The 23,562-nt window shown below is 41.2% G+C and overlaps 1 protein-coding gene across 1 annotated transcript in view; it reads right to left on the reverse strand.

Moving 5' to 3' along the window:
• abat (4-aminobutyrate aminotransferase) overlaps window positions 1–22,896 on the reverse strand; it is a 90,545-nt gene extending 67,649 nt beyond the window's left edge. The window contains exon 1 of the mRNA XM_045214328.1: window positions 22,724–22,896. The gene's annotated coding sequence lies outside the window, so the exon portion shown is untranslated. The remainder of the gene's footprint in view (window positions 1–22,723) is intronic.
• Between the last annotated feature and the right edge of the window lie 666 nt (window positions 22,897–23,562).

Raw genomic sequence — 23,562 nt, forward strand, 5'->3', positions numbered from 1 at the left:
AGTCATATAGTCCCAGTCATAAAGTCCCAGTCATAAAGTCATACAGTCCCAGTCAAATAGTCATATAGTCCCAGTCAAATAGTCATAGTCCTAGTCATATAGTCCCAGTCATATAGTCCCAGTCATATAGTAATATAGTCCCAGTCATGTAGTCATATAGTCCCAGTCATATAGTCCCAGTCATATAGTAATATAGTCCCTGTCATATAGTCCCAGTCATATAGTCCCAGTCATATAGTCCCAGTCATATAGTCATATAGTCCCAGTCAAATAGTCATATAGTCCCTGTCATTTAGTCCCAGTCATATAGTCCCAGTCATATAGTCATATAGTCCCAGTCAAATAGTAATATAGTCCCTGTCAAATAGTCATATAGTACCAGTCATATAGTCCTAGTCATATAGTCCCAGTCATATAGTCCTAGTCATATAGTCATATAGTCCCAGTCAAATAGTCATATAGTCCCAGTCATATAGTCCCAGTTATATAGTCATATAGTCCTAGTCATATAGTCCCAGTCAAATAGTCATATAGTCCCAGTCATATAGTCCCAGTTATATAGTTATATAGTCCCAGTTATATAGTCCCAGTCATATAGTCATATAGTCCCAGTCAAATAGTCATATAGTCCTAGTCATATAGTCCAAGTCAAATAGTCATATAGTCCCAGTCATATAGTCCCAGTTATATAGTTATATAGTCCCAGTCATATAGTCCCAGTTATATAGTCATATAGTCCCAGTCATATAGTCCTAGTCATATAGTCCCAGTCAAATAGTCATATAGTCCTAGTCATATAGTCCCAGTCATATAGTCCCAGTTATATAGTTATATAGTCCCAGTCAAATAGTCATATAGTCCTAGTCATATAGTCCCAGTCATATAGTCATATAGTCCCAGTCATATAGTCCCAGTTATATAGTTATATAGTCCCATTCATATAGTCCCAGTTATATAGTCATATAGTCCCAGTCATAGTCCTAGTCATATAGTCCCAGTCAAATAGTCCCAGTCATATAGTCCCAGTCATATAGTCCCAGTTATATAGTCATATAGTCCCAGTCATATAGTCCTAGTCATATAGTCCCAGTCATATAGTCCTAGTCATATAGTCCCAGTCATATAGTCCTAGTCATATAGTCCCAGTCATATAGTCCTAGTCATATAGTCCTAGTCATATAGTCCTAGTCATATAGTCCCAGTCATATAGTCCCAGTCATATAGTCCTAGTCATATAGTCCTAGTCATATAGTCCCAGTCATATAGTCCTAGTCATATAGTCCCAGTCATATAGTCCTAGTCATATAGTCCTAGTCATATAGTCCCAGTCATATAGTCCCAGTCATATAGTCCTAGTCATATAGTCCTAGTCATATAGTCCCAGTCATATAGTCCCAGTCATATAGTCCTAGTCATATAGTCCTAGTCATATAGTCCTAGTCATATAGTCCCAGTCATTCAGTCCCAGTCATAGTAAAAAGCTTTGGAGCACCTAAATTACATTTTGGGCAAAAAGGTCAACTCTGCTCCATCATTCATTGAATCAGATGGGTCGTTCATCACAAAACCCACTGATATTGATTTGTTCATTGGCAAGATAAGCACATTTAGGCATGTCATGCCAGCAACAAACGCTGACACTACACATCCAAGTATATCTGACCAAATTATTAAAGACAAGCATCGTAATTTTGTCGGACCCCAGGAAGAGTAGCTGCTGCCTTGGCAGGAACTAAAGGGGATCCATATTAAATACAAATACAAATATAGTCCTAGTCACAAAGTCCCAGTCATAAGACAGTCTCCAGGTCTTTCCTCTAACACCACTCCATGCTGACAGAGAAGCCAGTCTCCAGGTCTTTCCTCTTAACACCACTCCATGCTGACAGAGAAGCCAGTCTCCAGGTCTTTCCTCTTAACACCACTCCATGCTGACAGAGAAGCCAGTCTCCAGGTCTTTCCTCCAACACCACTCCATGCTGACAGAGAAGCCAGTCTCCAGGTCTTTCCTCTAACACCACTCCATGCTGACAGAGAAGCCAGTCTCCAGGTCTTTCCTCTAACACCACTCCATGCTGACAGAGAAGCCAGTCTCCAGGTCTTTCCTCTTAACACCACTCCATGCTGACAGAGAAGCCAGTCTCCAGGTCTTTCCTCTTAACACCACTCCATGCTGACAGAGAAGCCAGTCTCCAGGTCTTTCCTCTAACACCACTCCATGCTGACAGAGAAGCCAGTCTCCAGGTCTTTCCTCTAACACCACTCCATGCTGACAGAGAAGCCAGTCTCCAGGTCTTTCCTCTAACACCACTCCATGCTGACAGAGAAGCCAGTCTCCAGGTCTTTCCTCTAACACCACTCCATGCTGACAGAGAAGCCAGTCTCCAGGTCTTTCCTCTTAACACCACTCCATGCTGACAGAGAAGCCAGTCTCCAGGTCTTTCCTCTAACACCACTCCATGCTGACAGAGAAGCCAGTCTCCAGGTCTTTCCTCTTAACACCACTCCATGCTGACAGAGAAGCCAGTCTCCAGGTCTTTCCTCTAACACCACTCCATGCTGACAGAGAAGCCAGTCTCCAGGTCTTTCCTCTTAACACCACTCCATGCTGACAGAGAAGCCAGTCTCCAGGTCTTTCCTCTAACACCACTCCATGCTGACAGAGAAGCCAGTCTCCAGGTCTTTCCTCTCGCCGTTATATAACTGAACGGATCATTATTCATCAGGGGTCTCCACTCCATTCTGTCATTGAGCAGAGGGCTGACACACACACACACACACCTTGGCACGGTTCTCACTCAGTCAGAGAATCCAGTGTTTAGTGAGAATGGAGAATGACTGACACACAAAAGCAGAAAGAAATTAATGAATGAATGTGCCTGGTACACCAGTGTCCTCAATCTATCTATCGACGTAACCTGGGTGTTGTGCTATAACATGATGTAACCTGGGTGATGTGTTATAACATGATGTAACCTGGGTGATGTGTTATAACATGATGTAACCTGGGTGATGTATTATAACATGATGTAACCTGGGTGATGTGTTATAACATGATGTAACCTGGGTGTTGTGTTATAACATGATGTAACCTGGGGGATGTGTTATAACATGCCAGGCTCTTGATGCTCTATCACATTTACGTCATTTAGCAGACGCTCTTATCCAGTAAGTAGAGCTATGATCTTCTAGGGTGGCAGGTAGCCTGGCGGTTAGAGCGTTGGGCCAGTAACTGAAAGATCCCTGGTTCGAATACCCAAGCCGACAAGGTGGAAAAATTATGTCGACGTGCCCTTGAGCAAGGCACTTCGCTCCAGGAGTGCCGTACTACTATGCCTGACCCTGTAAAACAACACATTTCACTGCACCTATCAGGTGTATGACAATAAATTAAAATGCTAGGAATGACTGTACGAGTGTAGATTGACCATAGTCTTCTGGCGATGCGATAACAGACAGATATGGGTTATAATGTATGGACCGCTGCCAGACATTCATCATTCATATGACTTACATCTGCCAGCAATGAGACAACACACACACACACACTACCAGTCATATCAGTCTAGTCACTCTCCCTACAGCATGATCCTATGAGAGTGTGTGTGTGTGTATATATACACTAACCCACATCTGTCTGTCTCACTGTTCTACATGAAACCTGAGTCTCCTGAGTGGCGCAGTGGTCTAAGGCACTGCATCGCAGTGCTAACTGTGCTACTAGAGATCCTGGTTCGAATCCAGGCTCTGTCGCAGCCGGCCGCGACCGGGAGACTCATGGGCGCACAATTGGCCCAGCGTCGTCCAGGGTAGGGGAGGGAATGGCCGGCAGGGGATGTAGCTCAGTTGATAGAGCATGGCGTTTGCAACGCCAGGGTTGTGGGTTCGTTTCCCATGGGGGGCCAGTATAAAAAAAAATAAAAAAATAAAAAAATAATAATAAACAAATAAAAAAAAAAAAAATGTATTCACTAACTGTAAGTCGCTCTGGATAAGAGCGTCTGCTAAATGACTAAAATGTAAATGTAAAATGAAACCAGGACAGAGAGAAACCCCTCTGGGAACTAAATACTACCACACACTGTCTACAGACAAATGGAATAGATACAGTAGATCTAGCTCCAGATTATGTCCTGGTCTGTCATAATATAATAGAGACAGTAGACCTAGCTCCAGATTATGTCCTGGTCTGTCATAATATAATAGAGACAGTAGACCTAGCTCCAGATTATGTCCTGGTCTGTCATAATATCATATAGACAGTAGATCTAGCTCCAGATTATGTCCTGGTCTGTCATAATATAATAGAGACAGTAGACCTAGCTCCAGATTATGTCCTGGTCTGTCATAATATAATAGAGACAGTAGACCTAGCTCCAGATTATGTCCTGGTCTGTCATAATATAATAGAGACAGTAGACCTAGCTCCAGATTATGTCCTGGTCTGTCATAATATCATATAGACAGTAGATCTAGCTCCAGATTATGTCCTGGTCTGTCATAATATAATAGAGACAGTAGACCTAGCTCCAGATTATGTCCTGGTCTGTCATAATATCATATAGACAGTAGATCTAGCTCCAGATTATGTCCTGGTCTGTCATAATATCATATAGACAGTAGATCTAGCTCCAGATTATGTCCTGGTCTGTCATAATATAATAGATACAGTAGATCTAGCTCCAGATTATGTCCTGGTCTGTCATAATATCATAGAGACAGTAGATCTAGCTCCAGATTATGTCCTGGTCTGTCATAATATCATAGAGACAGTAGATCTAGCTCCAGATTATGTCCTGGTCTGTCATAATATCATAGAGACAGTAGATCTAGCTCCAGATTATGTCCTGGTCTGTCATAATATAATAGAGACAGTAGATCTAGCTCCAGATTATGTCCTGGTCTGTCATAATATTAGAGAGACAGTAGATCTAGCTCCAGATTATGTCCTGGTCTGTCATAATATAATAGAGACAGTAGATCTAGCTCCAGATTATGTCCTGGTCTGTCATAATATCATATAGACAGTAGATCTAGCTCCAGATTATGTCCTGGTCTGTCATAATATCATATAGACAGTAGATCTAGCTCCAGATTATGTCCTGGTCTGTCATAATATCATATAGACAGTAGATCTAGCTCCAGATTATGTCCTGGTCTGTCATAATATAATAGAGACAGTAGATCTAGCTCCAGATTATGTCCTGGTCTGTCATAATATAATAGAGACAGTAGATCTAGCTCCAGATTATGTCCTGGTCTGTCATAATATAATAGAGACAGTAGATCTAGCTCCAGATTATGTCCTGGTCTGTCATAATATAATAGAGACAGTAGATCTAGCTCCAGATTATGTCCTGGTCTGTCATAATATCATATAGACAGTAGATCTAGCTCCAGATTATGTCCTGGTCTGTCATAATATAATAGAGACAGTAGATCTAGCTCCAGATTATGTCCTGGTCTGTCATAATATCATATAGACAGTAGATCTAGCTCCAGATTATGTCCTGGTCTGTCATAATATCATATAGACAGTAGATCTAGCTCCAGATTATGTCCTGGTCTGTCATAATATCATATAGACAGTAGATCTAGCTCCAGATTATGTCCTGGTCTGTCATAATATAATAGAGACAGTAGATCTAGCTCCAGATTATGTCCTGGTCTGTCATAATATAATAGAGACAGTAGATCTAGCTCCAGATTATGTCCTGGTCTGTCATAATATAATAGAGACAGTAGATCTAGCTCCAGATTATGTCCTGGTCTGTCATAATATAATAGAGACAGTAGATCTAGCTCCAGATTATGTCCTGGTCTGTCATAATATAATAGAGACAGTAGATCTAGCTCCAGATTATGTCCTGGTCTGTCATAATATAATAGAGACAGTAGATCTAGCTCCAGATTATGTCCTGGTCTGTCATAATATAATAGAGACAGTAGATCTAGCTCCAGATTATGTCCTGGTCTGTCATAATATAATAGAGACAGTAGATCTAGCTCCAGATTATGTCCTGGTCTGTCATAATATCATATAGACAGTAGATCTAGCTCCAGATTATGTCCTGGTCTGTCATAATATCATATAGACAGTAGATCTAGCTCCAGATTATGTCCTGGTCTGTCATAATATAATAGAGACAGTAGATCTAGCTCCAGATTATGTCCTGGTCTGTCATAATATAACAGAGACAGTAGATCTAGCTCCAGATTATGTCCTGGTCTGTCATAATATAATAGAGACAGTAGATCTAGCTCCAGATTATGTCCTGGTCTGTCATAATATAATAGAGACAGTAGATCTAGCTCCAGATTATGTCCTGGTCTGTCATAATATAATAGAGACAGTAGATCTAGCTCCAGATTATGTCCTGGTCTGTCATAATATAATAGAGACAGTAGATCTAGCTCCAGATTATGTCCTGGTCTGTCATAATATCATATAGACAGTAGATCTAGCTCCAGATTATGTCCTGGTCTGTCATAATATCATATAGACAGTAGATCTAGCTCCAGAGTATGTCCTGGTCTGTCATAATATAATAGATACAGTAGATCTAGCTCCAGATTATGTCCTGGTCTGTCATAATATCATATAGACAGTAGATCTAGCTCCAGAGTATGTCCTGGTCTGTCATAATATAATAGATACAGTAGATCTAGCTCCAGATTATGTCCTGGTCTGTCATAATATCATATAGACAGTAGATCTAGCTCCAGATTATGTCCTGGTCTGTCATAATATAATAGAGACAGTAGATCTAGCTCCAGATTATGTCCTGGTCTGTCATAATATCATATAGACAGTAGATCTAGCTCCAGAGTATGTCCTGGTCTGTCATAATATAATAGATACAGTAGATCTAGCTCCAGATTATGTCCTGGTCTGTCATAATATAATAGAGACAGTAGATCTAGCTCCAGAGTATGTCCTGGTCTGTCATAATATAATAGATACAGTAGATCTAGCTCCAGATTATGTCCTGGTCTGTCATAATATAATAGAGACAGTAGATCTAGCTCCAGATTATGTCCTGGTCTGTCATAATATCATATAGACAGTAGATCTAGCTCCAGATTATGTCCTGGTCTGTCATAATATAATAGAGACAGTAGATCTAGCTCCAGATTATGTCCTGGTCTGTCATAATATCATATAGACAGTAGATCTAGCTCCAGATTATGTCCTGGTCTGTCATAATATCATATAGACAGTAGATCTAGCTCCAGATTATGTCCTGGTCTGTCATAATATAATAGATACAGTAGATCTAGCTCCAGATTATGTCCTGGTCTGTCATAATATCATATAGACAGTAGATCTAGCTCCAGATTATGTCCTGGTCTGTCATAATATCATATAGACAGTAGATCTAGCTCCAGATTATGTCCTGGTCTGTCATAATATAATAGAGACAGTAGATCTAGCTCCAGATTATGTCCTGGTCTGTCATAATATCATATAGACAGTAGATCTAGCTCCAGATTATGTCCTGGTCTGTCATAATATAATAGAGACAGTAGATCTAGCTCCAGATTATGTCCTGGTCTGTCATAATATCATATAGACAGTAGATCTAGCTCCAGATTATGTCCTGGTCTGTCATAATATCATATAGACAGTAGATCTAGCTCCAGATTATGTCCTGGTCTGTCATAATATAATAGATACAGTAGATCTAGCTCCAGATTATGTCCTGGTCTGTCATAATATCATATAGACAGTAGATCTAGCTCCAGATTATGTCCTGGTCTGTCATAATATCATATAGACAGTAGATCTAGCTCCAGATTATGTCCTGGTCTGTCATAATATAATAGAGACAGTAGATCTAGCTCCAGATTATGTCCTGGTCTGTCATAATATAATAGAGACAGTAGATCTAGCTCCAGATTATGTCCTGGTCTGTCATAATATAATAGATACAGTAGATCTAGCTCCAGATTATGTCCTGGTCTGTCATAATATCATATAGACAGTAGATCTAGCTCCAGATTATGTCCTGGTCTGTCATAATATCATATAGACAGTAGATCTAGCTCCAGATTATGTCCTGGTCTGTCATAATATAATAGATACAGTAGATCTAGCTCCAGATTATGTCCTGGTCTGTCATAATATAATAGAGACAGTAGATCTAGCTCCAGATTATGTCCTGGTCTGTCATAATATCATATAGACAGTAGATCTAGCTCCAGATTATGTCCTGGTCTGTCATAATATCATATAGACAGTAGATCTAGCTCCAGATTATGTCCTGGTCTGTCATAATATAATAGATACAGTAGATCTAGCTCCAGATTATGTCCTGGTCTGTCATAATATAATAGAGACAGTAGATCTAGCTCCAGATTATGTCCTGGTCTGTCATAATATCATATAGACAGTAGATCTAGCTCCAGATTATGTCCTGGTCTGTCATAATATAATAGATACAGTAGATCTAGCTCCAGATTATGTCCTGGTCTGTCATAATATCATATAGACAGTAGATCTAGCTCCAGATTATGTCCTGGTCTGTCATAATATAATAGATACAGTAGATCTAGCTCCAGATTATGTCCTGGTCTGTCATAATATAATAGAGACAGTAGATCTAGCTCCAGATTATGTCCTGGTCTGTCATAATATAATAGAGACAGTAGATCTAGCTCCAGAGTATGTCCTGGTCTGTCATAATATAATAGATACAGTAGATCTAGCTCCAGATTATGTCCTGGTCTGTCATAATATAATAGAGACAGTAGATCTAGCTCCAGATTATGTCCTGGTCTGTCATAATATCATATAGACAGTAGATCTAGCTCCAGATTATGTCCTGGTCTGTCATAATATAATAGAGACAGTAGATCTAGCTCCAGATTATGTCCTGGTCTGTCATAATATCATATAGACAGTAGATCTAGCTCCAGATTATGTCCTGGTCTGTCATAATATCATATAGACAGTAGATCTAGCTCCAGATTATGTCCTGGTCTGTCATAATATAATAGATACAGTAGATCTAGCTCCAGATTATGTCCTGGTCTGTCATAATATCATATAGACAGTAGATCTAGCTCCAGATTATGTCCTGGTCTGTCATAATATCATATAGACAGTAGATCTAGCTCCAGATTATGTCCTGGTCTGTCATAATATAATAGAGACAGTAGATCTAGCTCCAGATTATGTCCTGGTCTGTCATAATATCATATAGACAGTAGATCTAGCTCCAGATTATGTCCTGGTCTGTCATAATATAATAGAGACAGTAGATCTAGCTCCAGATTATGTCCTGGTCTGTCATAATATCATATAGACAGTAGATCTAGCTCCAGATTATGTCCTGGTCTGTCATAATATCATATAGACAGTAGATCTAGCTCCAGATTATGTCCTGGTCTGTCATAATATAATAGATACAGTAGATCTAGCTCCAGATTATGTCCTGGTCTGTCATAATATCATATAGACAGTAGATCTAGCTCCAGATTATGTCCTGGTCTGTCATAATATCATATAGACAGTAGATCTAGCTCCAGATTATGTCCTGGTCTGTCATAATATAATAGAGACAGTAGATCTAGCTCCAGATTATGTCCTGGTCTGTCATAATATAATAGAGACAGTAGATCTAGCTCCAGATTATGTCCTGGTCTGTCATAATATAATAGATACAGTAGATCTAGCTCCAGATTATGTCCTGGTCTGTCATAATATCATATAGACAGTAGATCTAGCTCCAGATTATGTCCTGGTCTGTCATAATATCATATAGACAGTAGATCTAGCTCCAGATTATGTCCTGGTCTGTCATAATATAATAGATACAGTAGATCTAGCTCCAGATTATGTCCTGGTCTGTCATAATATAATAGAGACAGTAGATCTAGCTCCAGATTATGTCCTGGTCTGTCATAATATCATATAGACAGTAGATCTAGCTCCAGATTATGTCCTGGTCTGTCATAATATCATATAGACAGTAGATCTAGCTCCAGATTATGTCCTGGTCTGTCATAATATACTAGATACAGTAGATCTAGCTCCAGATTATGTCCTGGTCTGTCATAATATAATAGAGACAGTAGATCTAGCTCCAGATTATGTCCTGGTCTGTCATAATATCATATAGACAGTAGATCTAGCTCCAGATTATGTCCTGGTCTGTCATAATATAATAGATACAGTAGATCTAGCTCCAGATTATGTCCTGGTCTGTCATAATATCATATAGACAGTAGATCTAGCTCCAGATTATGTCCTGGTCTGTCATAATATAATAGATACAGTAGATCTAGCTCCAGATTATGTCCTGGTCTGTCATAATATAATAGAGACAGTAGATCTAGCTCCAGATTATGTCCTGGTCTGTCATAATATAATAGAGACAGTAGATCTAGCTCCAGATTATGTCCTGGTCTGTCATAATATAATAGAGACAGTAGATCTAGCTCCAGATTATGTCCTGGTCTGTCATAATATAATAGAGACAGTAGATCTAGCTCCAGATTATGTCCTGGTCTGTCATAATATCATATAGACAGTAGATCTAGCTCCAGATTATGTCCTGGTCTGTCATAATATAATAGATACAGTAGATCTAGCTCCAGATTATGTCCTGGTCTGTCATAATATCATATAGACAGTAGATCTAGCTCCAGATTATGTCCTGGTCTGTCATAATATAATAGAGACAGTAGATCTAGCTCCAGATTATGTCCTGGTCTGTCATAATATCATATAGACAGTAGATCTAGCTCCAGATTATGTCCTGGTCTGTCATAATATAATAGATACAGTAGATCTAGCTCCAGATTATGTCCTGGTCTGTCATAATATCATATAGACAGTAGATCTAGCTCCAGATTATGTCCTGGTCTGTCATAATATAATAGATACAGTAGATCTAGCTCCAGATTATGTCCTGGTCTGTCATAATATAATAGAGACAGTAGATCTAGCTCCAGATTATGTCTTGGTCTGTCATAATATAATAGAGACAGTAGATCTAGCTCCAGATTATGTCCTGGTCTGTCATAATATAATAGAGACAGTAGATCTAGCTCCAGATTATGTCCTGGTCTGTCATAATATAATAGAGACAGTAGATCTAGCTCCAGATTATGTCCTGGTCTGTCATAATATCATATAGACAGTAGACCTAGCTCCAGATTATGTCCTGGTCTGTCATAATATCATATAGACAGTAGATCTAGCTCCAGATTATGTCCTGGTCTGTCATAATATCATATAGACAGTAGATCTAGCTCCAGAGTATGTCCTGGTCTGTCATAATATAATAGATACAGTAGATCTAGCTCCAGATTATGTCCTGGTCTGTCATAATATAATATAGACAGTAGATCTAGCTCCAGAGTATGTCCTGGTCTGTCATAATATAATAGATACAGTAGATCTAGCTCCAGATTATGTCCTGGTCTGTCATAATATAATAGAGACAGTAGATCTAGCTCCAGATTATGTCCTGGTCTGTCATAATATCATATAGACAGTAGATCTAGCTCCAGATTATGTCCTGGTCTGTCATAATATAATAGAGACAGTAGATCTAGCTCCAGATTATGTCCTGGTCTGTCATAATATCATATAGACAGTAGATCTAGCTCCAGATTATGTCCTGGTCTGTCATAATATCATATAGACAGTAGATCTAGCTCCAGATTATGTCCTGGTCTGTCATAATATAATAGATACAGTAGATCTAGCTCCAGATTATGTCCTGGTCTGTCATAATATCATATAGACAGTAGATCTAGCTCCAAATTATGTCCTGGTCTGTCATAATATCATATAGACAGTAGATCTAGCTCCAGATTATGTCCTGGTCTGTCATAATATAATAGAGACAGTAGATCTAGCTCCAGATTATGTCCTGGTCTGTCATAATATCATATAGACAGTAGATCTAGCTCCAGATTATGTCCTGGTCTGTCATAATATAATAGAGACAGTAGATCTAGCTCCAGATTATGTCCTGGTCTGTCATAATATCATATAGACAGTAGATCTAGCTCCAGATTATGTCCTGGTCTGTCATAATATCATATAGACAGTAGATCTAGCTCCAGATTATGTCCTGGTCTGTCATAATATAATAGATACAGTAGATCTAGCTCCAGATTATGTCCTGGTCTGTCATAATATCATATAGACAGTAGATCTAGCTCCAGATTATGTCCTGGTCTGTCATAATATCATATAGACAGTAGATCTAGCTCCAGATTATGTCCTGGTCTGTCATAATATAATAGAGACAGTAGATCTAGCTCCAGATTATGTCCTGGTCTGTCATAATATAATAGAGACAGTAGATCTAGCTCCAGATTATGTCCTGGTCTGTCATAATATAATAGATACAGTAGATCTAGCTCCAGATTATGTCCTGGTCTGTCATAATATCATATAGACAGTAGATCTAGCTCCAGATTATGTCCTGGTCTGTCATAATATCATATAGACAGTAGATCTAGCTCCAGATTATGTCCTGGTCTGTCATAATATAATAGATACAGTAGATCTAGCTCCAGATTATGTCCTGGTCTGTCATAATATAATAGAGACAGTAGATCTAGCTCCAGATTATGTCCTGGTCTGTCATAATATCATATAGACAGTAGATCTAGCTCCAGATTATGTCCTGGTCTGTCATAATATCATATAGACAGTAGATCTAGCTCCAGATTATGTCCTGGTCTGTCATAATATAATAGATACAGTAGATCTAGCTCCAGATTATGTCCTGGTCTGTCATAATATAATAGAGACAGTAGATCTAGCTCCAGATTATGTCCTGGTCTGTCATAATATCATATAGACAGTAGATCTAGCTCCAGATTATGTCCTGGTCTGTCATAATATAATAGATACAGTAGATCTAGCTCCAGATTATGTCCTGGTCTGTCATAATATAATAGAGACAGTAGATCTAGCTCCAGATTATGTCCTGGTCTGTCATAATATCATATAGACAGTAGATCTAGCTCCAGATTATGTCCTGGTCTGTCATAATATAATAGATACAGTAGATCTAGCTCCAGATTATGTCCTGGTCTGTCATAATATCATATAGACAGTAGATCTAGCTCCAGATTATGTCCTGGTCTGTCATAATATAATAGATACAGTAGATCTAGCTCCAGATTATGTCCTGGTCTGTCATAATATCATATAGACAGTAGATCTAGCTCCAGATTATGTCCTGGTCTGTCATAATATCATATAGACAGTAGATCTAGCTCCAGATTATGTCCTGGTCTGTCATAATATAATAGAGACAGTAGATCTAGCTCCAGATTATGTCCTGGTCTGTCATAATATCATATAGACAGTAGATCTAGCTCCAGATTATGTCCTGGTCTGTCATAATATAATAGATACAGTAGATCTAGCTCCAGATTATGTCCTGGTCTGTCATAATATCATATAGACAGTAGATCTAGCTCCAGATTATGTCCTGGTCTGTCATAATATAATAGATACAGTAGATCTAGCTCCAGATTATGTCCTGGTCTGTCATAATATAATAGAGACAGTAGATCTAGCTCCAGATTATGTCCTGGTCTGTCATAATATAATAGAGACAGTAGATCTAGCTCCAGATTATGTCCTGGTCTGTCATAATATAATAGAGACAGTAGATCTAGCTCCAGATTATGTCCTGGTCTGTCATAATATAATAGAGACAGTAGATCTAGCTCCAGATTATGTCCTGGTCTGTCATAATATCATATAGACAGTAGACCTAGCTCCAGATTATGTCCTGGTCTGTCATAATATCATATAGACAGTAGATCTAGCTCCAGATTATGTCCTGGTCTGTCATAATATAATAGAGACAGTAGATCTAGCTCCAGATTATGTCCTGGTCTGTCATAATATAATAGAGACAGTAGATCTAGCTCCAGATTATGTCCTGGTCTGTCATAATATAATAGAGACAGTAGATCTAGCTCCAGATTATGTCCTGGTCTGTCATAATATAATAGATACAGTAGATCTAGCTCCAGATTATTTCCTGGTCTGTCATAATATAATAGAGACAGTAGATCTAGCTCCAGATTATGTCCTGGTCTGTCATAATATAATAGAGACAGTAGATCTAGCTCCAGATTATGTCCTGGTCTGTCATAATATAATAGAGACAGTAGATCTAGCTCCAGATTATGTCCTGGTCTGTCATAATATCATATAGACAGTAGATCTAGCTCCAGATTATGTCCTGGTCTGTCATAATATAATAGAGACAGTAGACCTAGCTCCAGATTATGTCCTGGTCTGTCATAATATCATATAGACAGTAGATCTAGCTCCAGATTATGTCCTGGTCTGTCATAATATAATAGAGACAGTAGATCTAGCTCCAGATTATGTCCTGGTCTGTCATAATATAATAGATACAGTAGATCTAGCTCCAGATTATGTCCTGGTCTGTCATAATATCATATAGACAGTAGATCTAGCTCCAGATTATGTCCTGGTCTGTCATAATATAATAGAGACAGTAGATCTAGCTCCAGATTATGTCCTGGTCTGTCATAATATCATATAGACAGTAGATCTAGCTCCAGATTATGTCCTGGTCTGTCATAATATAATAGATACAGTAGATCTAGCTCCAGATTATGTCCTGGTCTGTCATAATATCATATAGACAGTAGATCTAGCTCCAGATTATGTCCTGGTCTGTCATAATATAATAGAGACAGTAGATCTAGCTCCAGATTATGTCCTGGTCTGTCATAATATTAGAGAGACAGTAGATCTAGTTCCAGATTATGTCCTGGTCTGTCATAATATCATATAGACAGTAGATCTAGCTCCAGATTATGTCCTGGTCTGTCATAATATCATATAGACAGTAGATCTAGCTCCAGATTATGTCCTGGTCTGTCATAATATCATATAGACAGTAGATCTAGCTCCAGATTATGTCCTGGTCTGTCATAATATCATATAGACAGTAGATCTAGCTCCAGATTATGTCCTGGTCTGTCATAATATAATAGAGACAGTAGATCTAGCTCCAGATTATGTCCTGGTCTGTCATAATATAACAGAGACAGTAGCTCCCACCTTGTCATACACATGAACTCTTGTAGATTTATAGCAGCTAAGAAAAGCATTGCCATTAATTGGAAGGTTGGTTATCCTCCCACAATGTCACAATGGATTGTAGAAATGTCAAATTATGTATCACTAGATTTGATTAAGGGTATACTGTGCAACCTTCATAAGGTCTGGATGCCTTATATGGAATACTGTACGACAAAAGGAGTATGTTGAAAACATGCCCACGTGAGGGGAGTGTACTCCTGAGTGGCGCAGTGGTCTAAGGCACTGCATCGCAGTGCTAACTGTGCCACTAGAGATCCTGGTTCGAATCCAGGCTCTGTCGCAGCCGGCCGCGACCGGGAGACTCATGGGCGGCACACAATTGGCCCAGCGTCGTCCAGGGTAGGGGAGGGAATGGCCGGCAGGGATGTAGCTCAGTTGATAGAGCATGGTGTTTGCAACGCCAGGGTTGTGGGTTCGATTCCCACGGGGGGCCAGTATGTATTCACTAACTGTAAGTCGCTCTGGATAAGAGCGTCTGCTAAATAATGTAAAGTAAATGGGAGTTACCTATTTAGGCAATCTCTAGCTGGTGGGCTGCTCAGTCCTGGCCCTGGGGGGTCTTGCTGGGCTGCTCAGACTTGCCTTAATAGAAGGAACCATGAATTCTGCTCTGTATCAGAGAATTCTACAGGAGAATGTCAGGCCATCCGTCTGTGAGCTGAAGCTGAAGCGCAGCTGGGTCATGCAGCAAGACAATGATCCAAAACACACAATCAAGTCTACTGCTGTAACTCAGACTGAGCTTGTGTAAGAGTTGGAAAGCAGCAGGACGCAAATGAGGCCACACACACACACAAAACATGTTTCTGGGTTGAGGCTTTGCCTTGCAAAACACCAGCGGTGTTGGTCACCATAGCAACACCCACCCCTAGTATGCTCTCCAGCAGGTCATCCCCAAAGCCAACACCTCCTTTGGCCGCCATTCCTTCCAGTTCTCTGCTGCTAATGACTGGAACGAACTGCAAAAATCTCTGAAGCTGGAGACTTATCTCCCTCACTAACTTTAAGCATCAGTTGTCAGAGCAGCTTACCGATCACTGCACCTGTACACAGCCCATCTGTAATTAGCCCACCCAACTACCTCATCCCCATATTGTTATTTATTTTGCTCATTTGCACCCCAGTATCTCTATTTGCACATCATCTTCTGCACATTCTATCACTCCAGTGATAATACTAAATTGTAATTATTTTGCACTATGGCCTATTTATTGCCTTACCTCCATAACTTACTACATTTGCACACACTGTATATAGATTTTCTATTGTGTTATTGACTGTACGTTTTGTTTATTCCATATGTAACTCTTGTGTTGTTGTTGTTTTTACCGCACTGCTTTGCTTTATCTTGGCCAGGTCGCAGTTGTAAATGAGAACTTGTTCTCAACTGGCTTACATGGTTAAATAAAGGTTAAATAAAATAAATAAAACAATAAACCTGCTCTTAAGGTTAGTCCTCTCCAGTTCCCTCAACTAGCTAAACGACAGAACCACACCATTCCAGCCAATCCACTGTGGCAGTGATTAACACAACAACCATCTGTTAAGCACCTTGTGATAACTCCGGATGTAAAAAAAGGGCTTTATAAAATAAATGTGATTGATTGAACGACAACAACCTGTAGCTATCGGAATGGTCCTGGGAGAGACCACTGTATCTATAGGAACGGTCCTGGGAGAGACCACTGTATCTATAGGAACGGTCCTGGGAGAGGACACTGTAACACTGTATCTATAGGAACGGTCCTGGGAGAGGACACTGTATCTATAGGAACGGCCCTGGGAGAGACCACTGTATCTATAGGAACGGTCCTGGGAGAGGACACTGTATCTATAGGAACGGTCCTGGGAGAGACCACTGTATCTATAGGAACGGTCCTGGGAGAGACCACTGTATCTATAGGAACGGTCCTGGGAGAGACCACTGTATCTATAGGAACGGTCCTGGGAGAGACCACTGTATCTATAGGAACGGTCCTGGGAGAGACCACTGTATCTATAGGAACGGTCCTGGGAGAGACCACTGTATCTATAGGAACGGTCCTGGGAGAGACCACTGTATCTATAGGAACGGTCCTGGGAGAGGACACTGTAACACTGTATCTATAGGAACGGTCCTGGGAGAGGACACTGTATCTATAGGAACGGTCCTGGGAGAGACCACTGTATCTATAGGAACGGTCCTGGGAGAGGACACTGTATCTATAGGAACGGTCCTGGGAGAGACCACTGTATCTATAGGAACGGCCCTGGGAGAGACCACTGTATCTATAGGAACGGCCCTGGAAGAGGACACTGTATCTATAGGAGCGGTCCTGGGAGAGGACACTGTAACACTGTATCTCTGGTGTTGTGTTATCACTGCTACAATGGTGAGGTGTTATTACCATGGAACACTGCAGCTAGTAATACGGAACAGACAGGTTTGACAACACACACAGAGAGAGAGAGAAGTTTTCATAACCAGTCTATACATTTCTACTTGATTAATGCCGGATGCAGCAGCTGCAGAGCCCCAGAAACAGGAAGAGGTAACATCAAAGCTCTGCGATAAAGATAGATCTCACAACAACATCCCCACCAACATGGTCTTGGCTGTGACCTACAGTAACCTGTGAGTCTCAAATGGCACCTACAGTGGGGGAAAAAGTATTTAGTCAGCCACCAATTGTGCAAGTTCTCCCACTGAAAAAGATGAGAGAGGCCTGTAATTTTCATCATAGGTACACGTCAACTATGACAAACAAAATCAGAAAAAAATTCCAGAAAATCACATTGTAGGATTTTTTATGAATTTATTTACAAATTATGGTGGAAAATAAGTATTTGGTCACCTACAAACAAGCAAGATTTCTGGCTCTCACAGACCTGTAACTTCTTCTTTAAGAGGCTCCTCTGTCCTCCACTCGTTACCTGTATTAATGGCACCTGTTTGAACTTGTTATCAGTATAAAAGACACCTGTCCACAACCTCAAACAGTCACACTCCAAACTCCACTATGGCCAAGACCAAAGAGCTGTCAAAGGACACCAGAAACAAAATTGTAGACCTGCACCAGGCTGGGAAGACTGAATCTGCAAAAGGTAAGCAGCTTGGTTTGAAGAAATCAACTGTGGGAGCAATTATTAGGAAATGGAAGACATACAAGACCACTGATAATCTCCCTCGATCTGGGGCTCCACGCAAGATCTCACCCTGTGGGGTCAAAATGATCACAAGAACGGTGAGCAAAAATCCCAGAACCACACGGTGGGACCTAGTGAATGACCTGCAGAGCTGGGACCAAAGTAACAAAGCCTACCATCAGTAACACACTACGCCGCCAGGGACTCAAATCGTGCAGTGCCAGACGTGTCCAACCTGCTTAAGGCAGTACATGTCCAGGCCCGTCTGAAGTTTGCTAGAGTGCATCCAGAAGAGGATTGGGAGAATGTCATATGGTCAGATGAAACCAAAATATAACTTTTTGGTAAAAACTAAACTCGTCGTGTTTAGAGGACAAAGAATGCTGAGTTGCATCCAAAGAACACCATACCTACTGTGAAGCATGGGGGTGGAAACATCATGCTTTGGGGCTGTTTTTCTGCAAAGGGACCAGGATGACTGATCCGTGTAAAGGAAATAATTAATGGGGCCATGTATCGTGAGATTTTGAGTGAAAACCTCTTTCCATCAGCAAGGGCATTGAAGATGAAACGTGGCTGGGTCTTTCAGCATGACAATGATCCCAAACACACCGCCCGGGCAACAAAGGAGTGGCTTCGTAAGAAGCATTTCAAGGTCCTGGAGTGGCCTAGCCAGTCTCCAGATCTCAACCCCATAGAAAATCTTTGGAGGGAGTTGAAAGTCCGTGTTGCCCAGCGACAGCCCCAAAACATCACTGCTCTAGAGGAGATCTGCATGGAGGAATGGGCCAAAATACCAGCAACAGTGTGTGAAAACCTTGTGAAGACTTACAGAAAACGTTTGACCTGTGTCATTGCCAACAAAGGGTATATAACAAAGTATTGAGAAACTTTTGTTATTGACTAAATACTTATTTTCCACCATAATTTGCATATACTCCAGAATGTCATGAAGAGTGATCAGATTAATTGCAATTAATTGGCCCTCCTGTAGCTCAGTTGGTAGAGCATGGCGCTTGCAACACCAGGGTTGTGGGTTCGATTCCCACGGTGGGACAGTATGAAAAATGTATGCACTCACCTAACTGTAAGTCGCTCTGGATAAGAGCGTCTGCTAAATTACTAAAAATGTAAAAATAAAAATGTAAATGTAATTGCAAAGTCCCTCTTTGCCATGAAAATGAACTTAATCCCCCAAAAACATTCCCACTGCATTTCAGCCCTGCCACAAAAGGACCAGCTGCCATCATGTCAGTGATTCTCTCGTTAACACAGGTGAGAGTGTTGACGAGGACAAGGCTGGAGATCACTCTGTCATGCTGATTGAGTTAGAATAACAGACTGGAAGCTTTAAAAGGAGGGTGGTGCTTGAAATAATTGTTCTTCCTCTGTTAACCATGGTTACCTGCAAGGAAACATGTGCCGTCATCACTGCTTTGCACAAAAAGGGCTTCACGGGCAAGGATATTGCTGCTAGTAAGATTGCACCTAAATCAACCATTTCTCAGATCATCAAGAACTTCAAGGAGAGAGGTTAAATTGTTGTGAAGAAGGCGTCAGGGCGCCCAAGAAAGTCCAGCAAGCGCCAGGACCGTCTCCTAAAGTTGATTCAGCTGCGGGATCGGGGCACCACCAGTGCAGAGCTTGCTCAGGAATGGCAGCAGGCAGGCGTGAGTGCATCTGCATGCACAGTGAGGCGAAGACTTTTGGAGGATGGCCTGGTGTCAAGAAGGGCAGCAAAGAAGCCACTTCTCTCCAGGAAAAACATCAGGGACAGACTGATATTCTGCAAAAGGTACAGGGATTGGACTGCTGAGGACTGGGGTAAAGTCATTTTCTCTGATGAATCTCCTTTCTGATTGTTTGGGGCATCCGGAAAACACCTTGTCCGGAGAAGACAAGTTGAGCGCTACCATCAGTCCTGTGTCATGCCAACAGTAAAGCATCCTGAGACCATTCATGTGTGGGGTTGCTTCTCAGTCAAGGGAGTGGGCTCACTCACAATTTTGCCTAAGAACACAGCCATGAATAAAGAATGGTACCAACACATCCTCCGAGAGCAACTTCTCCCAACCATCCAAGAACAGTTTGGTGACGACCAATGCCTTTTCCAGCATGATGGAGCACCTTGCCATAAGGCAAAAGCGATAACTAAGTGGCTCGGGGAACAAAACATCAACATTTTGGGTCCATGGCCAGGAAACTCCCCAGACCTTAATCCCATTGAGAACTTGTGGTCGATCCTCAAGAGGCGGGTGGACAAACAAAAACCCACAAATTCTGACAAACTCCAAGCATTGATTATGCAAGAATGGGCTGCCATCAGTCAGGATGTGGAGGCTCTGTCCTAGCCGGCCGCGACCGGGAGACCCATGGGGCGGCGCATAATTGGCCCTGCGTCGTCCAGGGTAGGGGAGGGAATGGCCGGCAGGGATGTAGCTCAGTTGGTAGAGCATGGCGTTTGCAACGCCAGGGTTGTGGGTTTAATTCCCACGGTGGGCCAGTATTCAAAATAATGTATGCACTCACTAACTGTAAGTCGCTCTGGATAAGAGCGTCTGCTAAATGACTTAAATGTAAATGTAAATGTATGTGGCCCAGAAGTTAATTGACAGCATGCCAGGGCGGATTGCAGAGGTCTTGAAAAAGATGGGTCAACACTGCAAATATTGACTCTTTGCATAAACTTAATGTAATTGTCAATGAAAGCCTTTGAAACTTACGGAATGCTTGTAATTATACTTCAGTATACCATAGTAACATCTGACAAAAATATCTCATAACACTGAAGCAGTGAACTTTGTGAAGACCAATACTTGTGTCATTCTCAAAACTTTTGACCACGACTGTACAAAGCCCTACTTTTGAGGGGGTCATACATGCTATTGACATCAAAGCTCTGAGATTCCCCAGGATACTTCAACTGATGACTATCAGGGAGAATAAAGGAAAAATGAGCAGTCTGTTTCTGTGTGAATCTGATATTTCATTTAAACTGAACACTGTTTGGGGTGTACCGTTTCCCCATAATGACAGAGCTCTCAGGGTGGAGTTTACTGTGCTGTGATCATTGTGTAACATCAAAATGAGATGTTACATGACTCTCTGTAAAGGCGCAAGATCAACAGCACTGCATTAAAAAGGTTCATTCAGTTCCTCCAGCCCAACCCTGGGAAGTTCAGTCCTAGTCTATTCTAGCCTTCCCACACCTTCATCCCCCCGTCTGTACCCCAATCTGTCTCTGTAGGGACTTGGAGAGTGCTGGGCAATTTGTAAGAGATATGGTTTTCATCCCAAATAGCACCCTATTCCCTATGTAGTGCACTACTTTTGACCAGGGCCCATAAGGCTAAAGTACAGCACTAAATAGGGAAGAGGCAAGGTGCCGTTTGGGACGCATTCGTGCTGTCAGAAGTTGAAGTGTTTCTGTACTAAAGCCTTCCTGGAACCAGTGATCTCACAACAACATCCCCACCCACATGGTCTTGGCTGTGACCTCCAGTAACCCTGACAGGTTCAGAAACATCTGAGTCCCAAATAAATGGCACCTATTCCCCCTGTATAAAGCAATACTTTAGAGGGGGTCATACATCCTATAACTTCATCATAATGCATTACACAGAGATCCTATACAATTATTTCTAGTAATTAATTATATGGGATTATACCTGCAAGCTCTGGAATAAGAGGTAATAGAGGTAAGTCTATGACGATATCCTTTAAGTGAAGTGTTACCTGTGTTATGTAAATCAATCATAGCCGCCTTTAGAACCAGAATAAACAGCCTGCAGCTGGGCGCTAGCAGAAGAGCACTGCGCTGTTGCACAACAACTGTAGACTAGTGCCTTATGAACCGGTTCCGACTGGATCAGTCTGGATCCCTTCCGCAGTGAAGAGGCAAGAAGAAGACAGTCTGTTTGTCGGTCTGCAGCAGACTACTGTGGTCCTCTGTAGCTCAGCTGGTAGAGCACGGCGCTTGTCACGCCAAGGTAGTGGGTTCGATCCCCGGGACCACCCATACACTAAAATGTATGCACGCATGACTGTAAGTCGCTTTGGATAAAAGCGTCTGCTAAATGGCATATTACTAGAACGCAGAATGAAAGCGAAACAATGCAAAATGACCATCTACTCTCTAGGCTTCATAGGACAGCAGCGCTCCAGTGTAGTACCGTTATAGACTAGAAGCCTATCTGCCAACGCCGTTCACCTCTTCACTAGATAGAAAGCCTACCTACTCTTCTGTATTTGTAAATAGGATATAGGCAAAAGCGCGCACCTCAAGACAGAAAATGTCCAGAGTCATTGCTAAATAAGTGCAGATTTGTCTTGCAGACAAAGACGATTGAAGAGCGTGCTTTATGAGCCATACAACAGCTAGCGCAGTAGCGCGCGCGGTGGGTTCCACATGTAACATGTGTGTGTGTCAGAGAGAGAGAGAGACAGATGACAGCGCATAGGGGAACTCACCAAGGCTTCACCCGGTACGGCAGGAAGCTTTGTGTCCGCTCGAGTCGTGCGGTCCGACTGGCTGGCTGAAACACTTTATGTAAAAACAGTAGAGACTCGCGCTGGAAGTGTGAAACGACCGACTGACAAACTGCCTTTAAATTATCAATCAGAATCTGCCTTCTTTGCTGGGAAGAGGCGGGTCTACGGGCACGGTGAGTCCGGCTCAGCCAATAGCAGAAGCCGATGTAATCAAAAGGAACTAATACTGGCCAATGAGCGCCGGGGCTTCAGCGGAACTCCAGACGATTCATCGAATTCATGACATGACGTTAACAAAGTCTCAGTATCACAGAACAATGTCAAGGTAGCGGACTGGGGTGGATAAACACTAACCACTCAATGATAAAACTAGGAAAATGTTACATTGGACTCATAAACAGATTATGTCAAGTTATGGTCTCAAGAGTGCAGTTTGCCACCCTGAGATCATGCCATGCCAGAATAATAACCTAGTTGAAAATGACTGATAGACATGAACGAGACGTAGACCTATGTGACTGACATACCTTTGCTCCTTGTCAATCATTCATGACGCGTATCAACATTTGCGTAACAAGTTATTGGCTACAGTAGTCTATGGACAGCTTTTCAGATGACATTAGTCCATTTTGTTCTATCTGAACAGAACATGAAATTCAAATAAAATACAATCTTATTTGTCACACGCGCCGAATACAACAGGTGTAGACGTTACCGTGAAATGCTTACTTACAAGTCCTTAACCAACAATGCAGTTCAAGAAAGAGTAAAGAAAATATTTACTAAATAAACTAAAGTAAAAAATAAAATGAAAAGTA

The sequence above is a fragment of the Coregonus clupeaformis genome, unplaced genomic scaffold (assembly GCF_020615455.1).
Source record: "Coregonus clupeaformis isolate EN_2021a unplaced genomic scaffold, ASM2061545v1 scaf0235, whole genome shotgun sequence".
NCBI classification, from domain to species: Eukaryota; Metazoa; Chordata; class Actinopteri; order Salmoniformes; family Salmonidae; genus Coregonus; species Coregonus clupeaformis.